Consider the following 14,180-nt stretch of genomic DNA (forward strand, 5'->3'; position numbering starts at 1 on the left):
ACTGTGAAAAGTAAAAATGGCTAGGAAGCCCATGTCCGTACTCACCGTCTTTTCGTCCGATAAATTAATAGCGAAAAATTTGTGTCGCTCAAATTACCCCCAAAAAATAGCTGCTACTTCCAAACGATCAAGCCAAATAAACCGGAATTCGACTACAAAAAGTGTAAGTACTATGTCAACGAAGCAGTTGCGTCGTTGGATGATGCCATTCCAGAAAAAATTGTTCGTGATGAAATATTAGCATTTAGGGAGGTCAAGGATTTGTTAAGGTGGTTTAGTACAGCGGCCAAGTTCATGAAGACAAGTGATGATAAGGTCACTCTTTCCCACGTACCACACATGGAGGACCTTGGTGACTATACTGGAAAACTTGTCGAATTTTTTATATGGTGCTTTGCTCATAGTGTAGAGGACACTCTGGTTCCTAGATTCTTACTTCTCTGGATTGATCCAGAGCCCATACTTTGACCAAAATTAACTCCTTGCTACGGGTTACCTCAAGCGCCCACCTACCTATTCATAGGATTATTTACAGATACGCTGCACGTAATGGTTATGGACAATAAGGTTTATGATCTGTACATCAAAGTGGAATCACTTGAACTGAGCAAGACAAAGAGAAGGTATTTTGCCTTGGAGGTTAGTTCTAGTTCAGTGGTACCAGAGAACAGAGACCCTTTTGAAATTGAAGGCCACATTGTGATCTGGAATGCAAGAGGCTTAACTAGGTGGTCTTTCATTGATAATTTTCGGAAAGTCGATGACTACTTCAACCCAGTAGTCATTTTAATCATAGAGAGGCGCTTTCCAGAGTCACTAATTAATTGGTTGTGGCAACAATTACCTCCATCTTAGAAGTAAAAGCATACGGAGATGATGGATCAGGAGGTGTTGTTATGGTATGGAATGCAATCGGTTTTAAGCCACGATACATGCACCAAGGTATTGGAGTGAGATTTGGTCTACTGCTGGAAGTAGAGTTTAAGGTAATATTTTGTTTTGTTAATTAACATCATTTTTAATCACTTACATATAGCAGTATCTAATGTTCTACATTTTTAATCACTTAGTGAAATCAGATTCAGCTTGTTAATCGTAGAAATTCATTATATGTTAACTGTTGGTCTATTGCATTAAATAGTTGGTATGGAAATTAAACATCAACATGAAGTAATGTGATATGATTAGCTTATTTATGAGCGTTTATTCTGGTTTATGAAACTGCTAAGTTGGTATCAAATTACAATGTCTTGTTTGATTAGCTTCTTTATGATCATTTTTTGTTTTTTTCTTTTCACAGTTCATTTAACTAGTTTGATTTCTCATAATTTTTTCTGCTCTCTTCCTTAATTACAGACGTACAAAACTGATGGCACTGAGGACTATGAGCAAGAGCAAGATGATGCAAGGGAGATTATGCAAGAATTGGAAGAAGAAGAAGATAGTCGGTACGACCCATTGGAATAATTGTCTGAGAACACCAGATTGTTTGAAGAGGAAACTGATCCGTTTGAACATGATCTTTGCTGTTTTGATGTATTTTGAACTTTGACGAGGAAAACTACTAATTTATTTAATGGTTATTTGTATATGATCATTATCCTATTATCATGGAACATTCGTATAACTTTTTATTTACTCATTAACTAACATACATTTTACATTATAAAACTGCAATTAATTAACACACTTTTTTGTTCATCTACTAAAGTTATTCGTAAAATATTGGAGTGTGGCTGTGTTCGACATTTGAATTCCTCCCATATATGAATAATTTATTGGGGGGGGGGGGGCTTGACCATTGTTATAGGGTCCTTGAACATCACTTACACTTCCCTGTAAAAAAAACAACACACACCATGAACATGAACACAACAAACACGAAAGAACCGCAGTTTGTTTAAAATCAAAAACTCAATTGTGGAAATATACCATGTTCAACGTCGGGGGTGCAAAAATACTTTGGTTACAATTACCACGAGCCCTAGGAATGAGTTGGTTGGGACCCATAAACATATCTCCTGGGCCCCCAGTTACTCCAACACAGACCCGTTGTTGATTGCCTACCACCTGCTCGAAGTTGTCTTGTTGATGGCCAAATAGCTGTTGTTGGCTATGTTGTTGACTAAAGATGTTATGCTGGTTTTGTTGCCCAAAAAATTGTTGTTGATTCTACTGCTAAACAAAGAGTTGTTGTTGAGCATAGTTCATCGAATTCTGAGTCAATTACCCTGTAATGAGCTTGTTAATCCACCCCACTGCAATGCCTGTGCTGTTGTTGCTACATTAGGATTATTCTGTTTCAAATAACAAATTAATACCACTATAAATTAATGAGGACCAAACAACAAGAAAATAATGCCAACCAATACAACATAAATTAATGAGGACCAAACAACAACAAAAAATACCAACAATACAGAATAAATTATTGAGGCCTAAATTAACACCAAACCCCAAACATAAAATGCCAACAATATAATAAATATTACCATATGGAACAAATTATAATGTGGGATTCCTTTTCTTTGAATGTTTGCGCTACAGTCAGATTCATCACTGCTAGATGAGCTTGAACTATCTTTCCTTTTTCCCTTCTTCTTGATGGGGTTCTTCCTCTTCTTTTTCTTGGCTAACTTCTTCTTATTGCTACTGCCGTTGGATTCATCACTGCTTGATATTGAAATTTCCCTCCTTTTCCCCTCCCCCTTTCCTTTACTTGGGTTCTTCTTCTTCTTGGCTGACTTCTTCTTTACCTCTTGGTTTTTACTGGGCACCGTCTTCCTTGCTCGACTGACCGGGTCTTTAACTAAGGGAGTGACGATAGTGGAAATTCCTGTTCGGGTTGGGGTTGGGGTTTGAACAGGAGTTGATGTTAGGGTGTGAAATGGGGTTGATGGGGTCACAGGGGTGCGTGTGTCAATTGCTACACCCCTTCCTTATTAACAGAGCAAGGGGTGTGTGGCAGTTCATTCTGGTGTTCCGTTTGCTTAATGATATTGCCCCCCCCCCACCATAGACTCCACTCCTACTTGGCCTTCCTTCTCATCAAGCCGCATTGCCATTAACCGAATTTGTTCCATCAGGACCTCAATCAACTCTTCGGACATAGTGGCTCTAAGTACAACAAGTTCCAAAGCAACCATTGCCTTATCATACCGCTGCACCTCTTCTGTTTTAGAGGAATCATGGTAAGCAACCTTTACAATTGTATGCTTCCGAATAATATCTTTCTACCACCTGTCAAGAACAAGTTCTTTAGGCACCTGTAGGGAATATTTCAAGCATTACCCAAAACTTGAGCCCCACTATGATCATACACTTAAGCATGGTGGCGCCCAAAGGGAAAGAAGCTAGAGAAAAATAGTCGCCAACAAGTTTTAGGAACTTGCAAACCGTTCACAGGGTGAAGGTTACACCCCTTAACGATCCAGCAGATTATTAACTCCAATAGGTTTGGAACCATGACTGGTGTTCGGGGATGAAGGTACAAATTCAATCTAAAAGAGAAAGAACCTGCCCTAATAAATAGGCCTCTACTTTATTCTTCTTGTATTCATGTGCGCTTTCTGAATAACATACAATCATTAGGTTTACCCTAAACCTGTTTAATCTATGTTGGTTGAATATTAATGCACAAATAAAACTAATATTGGCGATCACTTGAATTATAATCATATTAACCCTAAACAAGATTATTAATTATCTTACTAAGCGTGATTACAAGTAAAAATTCCCTTTAAACATGCATAAAAGGTGATCAAGAAATAACAATAAATATAATCAAGCAACATAATAATAATCATAATAATAACAATCATAATAAACATAATTAACACAATCATAATAAAGCATAATATTAATAGCAAGATCCTAGGCATGATACTAACAAGATTAATAACAAAACCTAGCATGTCACAAAGCAATAAAAATCAAAGCCTTAACCCTAACATGATACTAACATGCTATTAGAAAAGAAATAGGAAGCATCATAACAATCATACTTGATATTATAAATTTTAGTTATTACCCTAAACATGATACTAGGAAGATCAACACACCCTAACATGATACTAGGAATCAAAATAACGATAAAAACACGATTTCTATATCAAAAGATCAATAAAGTAATTAAATTACTTACTTGGATGCCTCGTACCTCTTTCTAATAACAAAATACACACGTTAGTAACTTCAAGGAAAATATAAAATAAAGAATTTTATTAAATAATTGAAATAGAGATTTGGGACCAAACCCTCGGAAATATCAAACCTTTCACGTCTAGGGCGAAGGCAACTTCGAACTTGGCTAGGTGTGTCTACTGCTAATGTATGAGGAATTGTGTTTGTAAAAGGCTAGGCTAGAAAGAGGGAGAGAGAGAATAAGCTATAGCTTAGAGAGAGAGAAGAATTCTGGTTGATAATTGATGATTGAAAACGGAGTCCAGAGACCCTATTTATAAGAAAATAGTCTGAAAAAGATAAAAAATACTTCGAGTTCAACACGGAATAAAACTGCCATTGGTCGACAACGACAGAGCTTGTCGCCAGGCGGTGCGTGGGAAAATACACGTTATGTACGTGAAATCCACTTCTCGATAAAATTAAGTCGTAAAATCCGTGTTTAAAGGGTAAAATCGTATTTTCACATAAAACACTTCTTTTATTCCAAGTTAAACTCATAAAACATAATTATCAATCCTAATGCTATTAGGATTTAAGAGAACCTTCTAAAAGATTCTAGAAGACTATAATCAATCCTAATAGCTTTGGGAATGAAAATTAATAATAGGTCCTCCTCTAGATCATTGAGCCGCATATAAGAACCAAACCGGGCCCAGTTTAGTATTTTGGTCATAACTTCCTCATTATTCATCGGAATCAGGCCTATAATATATCAATGGAAAGCTCTTTTTGAGCCCAATCCAACTACACCATTATTGGAACCTTTTCATGGACCAAACTGAACTGGACTGGCTATTTTCATAAAATAGAGCAGGTTTTTCATAAATAGGGTAAGAAAAGAAATATTTTCAAAAACAGAAAGAAGAGATATTTTAATAAAAACATTCTCATCACTAGACTTTTCACACTTTCTCTTTGTTTAACAATCAATGACATGAAAGGTATTCATCACTGAGTTTGGTTTTGGGGAGACACATTTGGGTGTGTATAACACCTCTTTCACAGAATCCAGATCCAACACCTTCACAATGTGGCTACAAGGTATCCCATGGCATTCGAAGTGCTTGCAATTACACACTGCAAACGACGTTTCCAAGCAGAATTTAACCACCACAGTGTTTTGTTTTTTTTTTTTATCTCGAACAGGAACCTCTTTCTTTTTGAAGTTAGACCAAATCCATACTCGGTCCTAAATCACATGTTCAACAAAACTCTCTGATATGTTCCTTCTGGACAGAGTAGTCAAATAAATCAGACGCTGACATTAAAGCTGCACTTCCATAAACTTTGCGTCCGTGTACACTTTCTAGAACGAACGCTCCACACCTTATTCAGTCATTAAAGGGCGAACAAACCGTCTGTTGTTTGCATCAGTCGCCTGCTCATCTTTCGCCATGCTCTCCATAGCCTTGCAATATCTGGGAGCAAATTAGAACAGTCGCGTGCTCCTCTTCACATATCCATAAAAAAAGTTGTTCATGCTTTCCACTCTCTGGGTTGTTTGCAATCCAGCCCAAAAATCATGTTTTAGATTGTAGTGAATATTTCAAATCTTTCCACACTTGAGGCTCACTATGATCATACACTTAAGCATGGTGGCGTCTAAAGGGAAGGAAGCTAGAGTAAAAGAGTCGCCAACAAGTTTTAGGAACTTGTAAACCGTTAACATGGTTAAGGTTACACCCCTTAACGAGCTAGGAGATCGTTAACTCTAATAGGTTAGGAACCATAACTGTAAGTTCGAAAATGAAGGTACAAATCCAACTTTAAAAGATATTGAACTTGTCCTAATAATAGACCTTCACTTTATTCTTCTCACATCCATGTGCGCTTTTTGACTAACATACAATCAATAGATTTACCCTAAACCTGTTTAATCTATGTTGGTTGAATATTAATGCACAAACAAATCTATTATTGGCGATCACTTGAATTATAATCATATTAGCCAAAACAATATTATTAATTATCTTATTAAGCGTGATTACAAGTGCAAATTCCTTTTAAACATGCATAAAAGTCGTCATCAAGGAATAATAATAAATATATATCAAGCAACATAAATCATAAAAATAATAATCATAAATTATATGTAAATTATTTGTTAATTAATAAATTACATTCAATAATTCGAAAATTAACAAATTACGAAAACATTTCGTAAATTAATAAATTACGTTAAATAATTCGTAAATTAACAAATTACATAAACAATTCGTAAATTAACAAATTACGTGAAACATATAATTCGACACAACAATTACCATCATCATATGCATAAACATAATTTCAATAGAACATAATATTAATTACAAGATATAGGCATGATATTAACATGATTAATAACAAATCTTAGCATGTCACTAAACATTAAAGATCAAAGTTTTAGACTTAACATGATACTAACATGATATTAAGAAAGAAATAAAAAAAAAACATTATAGAAACATACATGATATTAAAAATCTTAGTTATTACCCTAAACATGATACTGGGAAGCAATAAAACATCCTAACATGATACTAGGAATCAACAAAATAATCTAAGCATGATTTCTATATCAAAAGATCAATGAAACAATTAAATTACTTACTTCGATGTCTCGTACCTCTTTCTAATAACAAAATACACGCGTTAGTATCTTTAAGGAAAATAATAAATCAAAATAAACAATTAAATTAAATAATTGAAATAGGAATTTGGGACCAAACCCTCATAAATATCAAACCTTTCACATCAAGGGCGAAGGCAACTTCGAACTTGGATAAAGGTGTCTAGAGCTAATGTATGTGGAATTTTTTAAAATGGGAAGGTTTTAAAAAATAATAGAGAAAGAAGGAAAGCTTCTAGCTTTTAGAGAGAGAAAGAGAGAGATGATTGTTGTGAATAATTAAAGACGGGGAGATAGGACCCCTATTTATAGAAAAAATAGCACGGAATCAAATCAAGTACTATTCGGAATAAAATACCTCATGTCGTCAACGACAGGAGTCAGCGCCAGACGACAAGCTCGTTGCCAGACGACAGGTAGCAACGCCAAGCGACAGACTTGTCGTTTGGCGCTGGGACATTTTTTTTTGCGGATTTCATTTTATCATATCTTTTGATCCAGAAGTCCAAATAAGTCATATAATAAGTCCTTGGAAAGCTCTTGAAGTATACTTTCCAACCCAATAAGAATCAGATTAAAATCTATTTTAAATAAAAATATATGGCCAAAATAGAGGAAGGGTGTCAGTTTTGGATAGAGTTTCGTATTTCTTTCATATCTTTTTCGTTATAGTTCGGAATTAATATTATAATATATCATTGGAAAGATAATTTCAAGATTTATCCAACCATATAAGATTTGGATAAAGATTATGAGGCACAAAATTAATATATGACTGTCTTTGAACATCTTTAAATTCGAATAGAATTAGGATTTTTTTTAAAAAAAAGAAAGTTTTATTCAATTTCAAACTCTTTGATTTTATCTTTTCAAAAAGGATAATTAAGATTTTTTTGAAACTCATAGAAGCTTCTTATAAATCTTAATTATTTTAAGAATAGGATTAAACCTTTGGACCCTCCACATGATCATTGGGTCGTAGGTAAAATCCGGTTTGAGCCCAGTTTAGTATTTTGGCCATAACTTTCTCATTATTAATCGGAATTTTGCTTATAATATATCGTTGGAAAGGTTTTTTCAAGCCCCATCCAACGACTTTATTATTGGACCCATACAATGGATCAAAATAAACTGAAATGCACGTTTTTCATAAATAGGGTAAGAAAAGAAATATTTTCAAAAACAGAAAGAAGAGATATTTTAATAAAAACATTCTCATCACTAGCCTATTCACACTTTCGCTTTGTTCGATAATCAAATGACATGAAAGGTATTCACCAATGGGTTTTGTTTTGGGGAGACACATTTGGGTGTCTACATAGATAAACCGGGATCCACATCTCCTGCTCGTTAAACAAACCGGTTAACAAGTTTTCCCAAAAGGTAAATAGTTCCATTGTAAGTAATCATCATCAGAGATGAAAGTGAACACATCAAAATTACATACAGAACTAACCTTCCATCCATGGATAACAGTCTTTCTCGGCCAGATTGTACTTCTCCATGACACCCATCCAAGATGCCTCAAACTCCTCTGCAGTCAAACTGTTGTATATAACATTCTTAAGGTCCTCCTTTAGTTCTTCATATTTGGACAAATTACCAAGCTTGCCTGAAAATTTTTACATATATGCTACATGTACCACTGGTGATACGTGGAGGGCATCGGAAATACCTCAGCGATTGGCTTTCTCATCGCCGCATCTTGGTCAGTCATTATGGCTTTCGGGGGTTCCCATCCCCCCATACAAGAAAGCCAAGTCTTGAATAACCACACAAATGTCTCCGCAGCCTCATGAGACACCAGTGCACAACCTTATAGCACACTTTGACCGTGATAGTTAACGCCTACAAAATTAGAAAAGGGCATGTGATATTTATCGGCCATGTAGGTTGAATCAAAACAAACCACATCACCAAAATCTTGATACACAACTCTACTACGCGCATCAACCCACATAACATCCTTCAAACTCCCTATCTCGTCCACCCGATGCATATGGTAAAAATTTTGGTGAAGTAATTTTATGGAAACAATCAAGCATAGCCATCGCATCTCCGTCTTTCAACTTCAGCCGTATCTTCCTATTCACAATATTATACATGTCTTTTTTTTAAAACCCCACATTTTCATATCCATTCCTCTGGTGTGCGAGATTATATTAAATAATAGGAATAGAGGATCCGGCCCCATAATCATTTTCAAGTCTCTTATCCACTTCCTTGTTTATTTTGTCTTTTTTGTACATTGTAATGAGATTTGAGTCCTGGGGTTCCACTTTTTGGTTATGACTGTTATTTACATTAACCACCTTCCTTTCACCAAACTCATTCATTGACGCATACAAAACAACAGGACACTCACACTTCTTAGACTTTCTTTTGACCAAAGGGTCGTGACTCACAGCCACCCTCTTGCCATTTACTACACTCTTATACTTTGTTGTGCCATAGGCCTCACACTTAAACACATAGTTGCAGACATTTTTTTTTATGATGACCCATCCTTTTTAGGCATCCTGCCACCAGCACACCACACCAAATACTTCTTTTTTCCCGTACTCCTATAGTAAATATACAGTTCATCCCAAGTGGAAAACACCATTCCAACTGCAGGTGCATCCACTTTCATGGCAGGACAACCACCATCATCCCCATCCAGAACATTTTCCCCTAAATGAGTACCACCAGTAATCATACAGTCATCCTCTTCACCACCTTCAATAAAACCAGTGATCATACATTCATCCTCATCATCACCATCTTCAACCAACACCTCGTCAACCTCAACATCATTGTCACGCAACTCGTCATCATCAAAACAACAACCAACATCATTTTCCAAATGTAATTTTTCAACCAAATCAATGTTCTACATACATTACATTTACAGGTAACTAATTCAATCCTTTCCTAACGAACAATTATCTTGAAAAAAAAAATACCAAAATAACATATTAGTATACTATATCATTTGTAAAAGAAAAAAAATTACAAACAAACTACCAAACTTTACCAACAACAACTACATTCACTTACAATGTCAATCGGTTATCAATTTTCCATCTCTCTCCAAAGGAGATAATCCAGACTTTCAATTTTAAACCAGCATTTATCAAAAGAAGCAACATAGTCAATTTATTAAGACAAAATTCAGCACACTCATTGTAAAGAGAAAGAAATTACCAACAAAACAATGCAACACAGATTCACTGAAATAAATAGCATTTACTAACTACCCAATACTCATATCACCTAGTACTGGTCATCTAATCGAGGCACATTCACATTCACTTACAATTTTGCAGATTTGGGAGCAACTAAAAATTCCAAAGTATAAATTCTAATTGAAGGAAATGCCAACGACTTACAAGATCTAGTTGACGCTTGACGCGAACATTCTCCTCCTCCATTGCCGGCCAATCTCCATCAATCATATTCCTTACTCCTCTATTCTACTCCTCCATTGGCCTCGTTCAGCTCCTTTTCTACGGAAAACCTTCTCTTCCTCTCTTTTTCACCTCATTCCTCTTACTCCGTTTACCGTTACACCCACGTGACCCTCTCTCATTTGCCTTTATTTTTAAATAATTGGTGAAATTACAAGGATACCTCCAGCTAGAGCCATTTATGTCTCTAGTTGCTAGATGTTGAAACCTTGCCTCTTTCTTACCACCTGTTTTGGGTATTTTATACCCGGTTAAGTGGCCCAACTAGAGTCTGACATGTGTCACTAGAAGGGGTGCCAGCTTGGACCTTCTAGATGGTGACACGTGTCAGGCAAATACAAACCCTGATTTAGGGTATTTAATGATCCCAAGTAGACTAATAAGAGAGCGACACGTGTTGCCCTGGGAGATGCCCAAATGGCCTCTCAGGATGTGCGACACGTGTCACTCAGATATTAATTCTGAAATGGCAGCCTTCAAAGTCCAAAAATTTGAGGCGCCGCAAAATGGCGTGCCCTAATCCCTAGTTCATTAAACCCTAAGGAGGGCACACTTCCCAAAAAGACCCTGTAAATAAGGATATTTCCCTCATTTATGACGGGACGTCACATCGACATTAATTACAAAGCTGTCGTTCTCAAGAAACAGATAGCACCTGAGCTTGGAATCCAAGTAGATAACTTTATTTTCACACGTTTTACTTCGAATACCGTACTAACTTACTCTTCAGAGGCGGACCACCGACCATTCAATGCTCCATTTGCTTTGCAGGTACACGCGACCTTGCGAAATTCAGTCTTGAGCTATAACTCTCCCAAGAGACACAAAAAACCCCAAAACATTTGGCGCCGTCTGTGGGGAGACTACCTCTAAGAAGGCTTCCCAAGAAAATTTTATGCTGCCTCTAGAGACCAGTCGGCCTCTGGAAGAAATACAGGTTCAGACGGACCATGACTCGGGTGATGACGCAGATGTCGAAACCTATGTGGCCCCAAACGGGTCACTCATCTCTAAACGCCTCCGTCAGAAAGACAGGCGGGAGCGCAATGCTAACCAAGCGGGTACTAGTAGGCCCCCTGGACCCTCAAGTAAGTCCATAGGGCATCCGACTAATGCCTCCCATGCGGCAGGATAAGCCTCAGTCACCCGTGACGAGCTCATGCAGTTCATGAGTAGCCTTAAGGGTGAAATTAAGGGACTAATCAACAAGCGGACGACTGCCCCTAGAAAGGAGCAGTCGGCCACAAGGCCTGCCAAATCTGGACAACAGAAGTCGGTCCGGGATCGACAACCGACTCCTCACCCTTCTCCAAAGAAGAAGGCTCGGCCTCAGTTTGATCTGTCGAGACACCGTTTCCCTGAAACGGTGACAAGAAAGGCCATCCGGCATGTACAGCCGGATGGTAGCGAAAAATCATTTCCTGATGCTCGTGAGTACATCGACCAGCTAAGGAATCAGTAGCTGTCGGAGTCAGCTTCAACGTCGACTTATCACGACAGTTTTCAAAACACCTCGGTAAGGAATTCCCCTTCAGTACCGGGGACTCCCTCAAGCGGCCCCCTCATACAATCGGGGCCTCACCTGATTAATTCGGCGTAGTATGTGGCACAGCCACCATATAGACCGCCCGCTTTGCCTTACATCCAGCTTGCTTTCTTTGGAGGACAGGCGGCATATAACTATCAGCCTTTGGACTGGCAGCTTCGGCTACAAAACCTTGGGGAGCAGCCCTCTGCATTCTCCACGGAAATAGCCGAGGCCGAACAGCCGGCCAAGGTTAAAAATGTCATTATTGGAACCTACGATGGTACCTCCAACCCTGAAGACCACCTCTTGGCATACACTCACCTTATGTACTTACAAGGGTTGGATGATGCCGCCTGGTGTCGATGCTTCCCAGCCACCCTGAAGGGCATAGCCTAGCAGTGGTTTGGCAATTTGCCTGCTGGATGCATAAACAGCTTCAAGACGCTTGTGTTCTTGTTTGCTTCTAACTTCTCTATGAACATCCCTGCAAAGAAAACGAGCCTTGATCTAGGCCATGTGCAGCAGGGAGATAGAGAAGGGATGCGATCATACGTCAGGCGGTTCAATCTGGTTAGAATCCAGATCCAAGGATTGTCTGACGAAGTGGCTTTTACAGAATTTTTCAAAGGTCTGAAGGGCGTGTAGACTTTCAAGTTCGAACTCGGCCGCAAGAAAATCTTCACCCTCCAAGGAGCCCTTATGGAGGCGGACACTTATATATAGGTGACCAAGCTCTGCTCCTCAAATAAGCAGTCGAACTCTAAGAAGTCTGACCGACAAAAAGAGAGTCGGCCTGCTCAGCCGTCTCTAAAACCAGAAGAGAGCAAAAAGAAAACTCAGATCTGGGCAGTTGATAACTCTGATCAGCCGGCTTAGAAGATAAGGAAAGAGTGGAAGCTGTACGTTCCAAGGTACGAGTTCCACAAGGACAACTACTCCATCCTCATGGAGATTAGGGATCGGCTAACTCTTGAGAAGCCGACTCCTATGAAAGGTTCCGTAGAAAATCGAAACAAAAATAAACACTCTCACTACCATGAGGATGTCGGCCATGACACCAACGACTGCTTCAGCCTCAAGCGGGTGCTTGACCGTCTGGCCGACAAAGGAGCGCTGAAATCCTATGTGAAGTCCAAAGTGGCTTCAAAATCGACTATTTGGAAGTCGAGAAAAAAGACACCCCAGCCTGCTATCAGCTCTAAAACGGATGAGGAACCGGTTTATATGATAGCAGGCGGATTAGCCGGTGGTGGTCCAACCATCCGGGGCAACAAGGACCATCTGAGAAAGATGGTCCACTCTGTTGATGAGGGAAAGGCGGCCAGCACATCTGCCTTCCCTGAAGTCATCATCACCGAAAAGGAAAAGAACAGAGGCAAAGTCCGTCGGCCGCATGATGACCTTGTGGTCATAGAATGCAAAGTGGCCAACCAATTGGTTGGTCGCATCTTAATTGACACGGGAAGCTCCTCCGACATCATTAGCTACAAATGTCTATCCAACCTAAAATACAGGCCGGATAGTATGATGGATGTCTCCCACCCCCTTGTGGGTTTTGGGGGAGGAGTTATGCATCCAGTCGGACGCTTTGATTCGCCCATCCGATTGGGGGAAAAAGGTAGCGGTCGGCACATGACCATCCGGTACCTGGTGGTCGAGGAGCTGACTGCCTACAATCTCATCCTTGGCCGACCCACTCTTAATGAGTGCAAGGCAATCATCATTCCTGCTCTCATGCTTGTCAAGTATGAGAAGGATGATGGGACTGTTGGCTCCCTAAACGAGGATCAGAAGACGGCTCGAGAATGTTATCTCTCGGATGTCAAGGCCGCGGCTGCTGCAGCCGGTCAGGGCAAAGAGCCAATAGACCTTGATGAAATCAAGGATGACCATCCGGTCCCTCCAGCCGTTAAGAAACAAAAGCCTAATCCGCTGGTGGTGGTCAAAAAAGAAAAGCAATAGCAATCACTGACCTGGGAACGGTCAGACGACCTCCGTCCCTAGCCGGCTACTGAGCACATTGATATTCCTCTAGACGATAGTCGCCTCGAGCGAACTGTTAAGGTGGGGACGGCTGCTTTTGCTAAGTTGGGCGCAAGCTTGCACCAACTGCTGAAAGAACTCAAAGACATTTTTGTCTTTGAAGTGGAAGAGATGCCAGGCATCAGCCCGGATCTTGTTGTCCACAAACTCGCTGTGGTTCCAAAAAAGAAGCCGATTCGGCAAAAGAAAAGAAACCATGGCAAGGAAAGAAGCCAGGCAGTAGCCGCCGGAGTTAAAAAGCTGTTAGACGCTGGGTTCATTCGACCATGTAACTTCCTTGAATGGGTTGCAAATGTTGTGCTTGTAAAGAAGCCGAATGGTACCTGGAGCATATGTGTAGATTACACTGACTTAAACAGAGCAT

The sequence above is a fragment of the Chenopodium album genome, chromosome 9, assembly GCF_948465745.1.
Source record: "Chenopodium album chromosome 9, dcCheAlbu1.1, whole genome shotgun sequence".
Classification (NCBI taxonomy): domain Eukaryota; kingdom Viridiplantae; phylum Streptophyta; class Magnoliopsida; order Caryophyllales; family Amaranthaceae; genus Chenopodium; species Chenopodium album.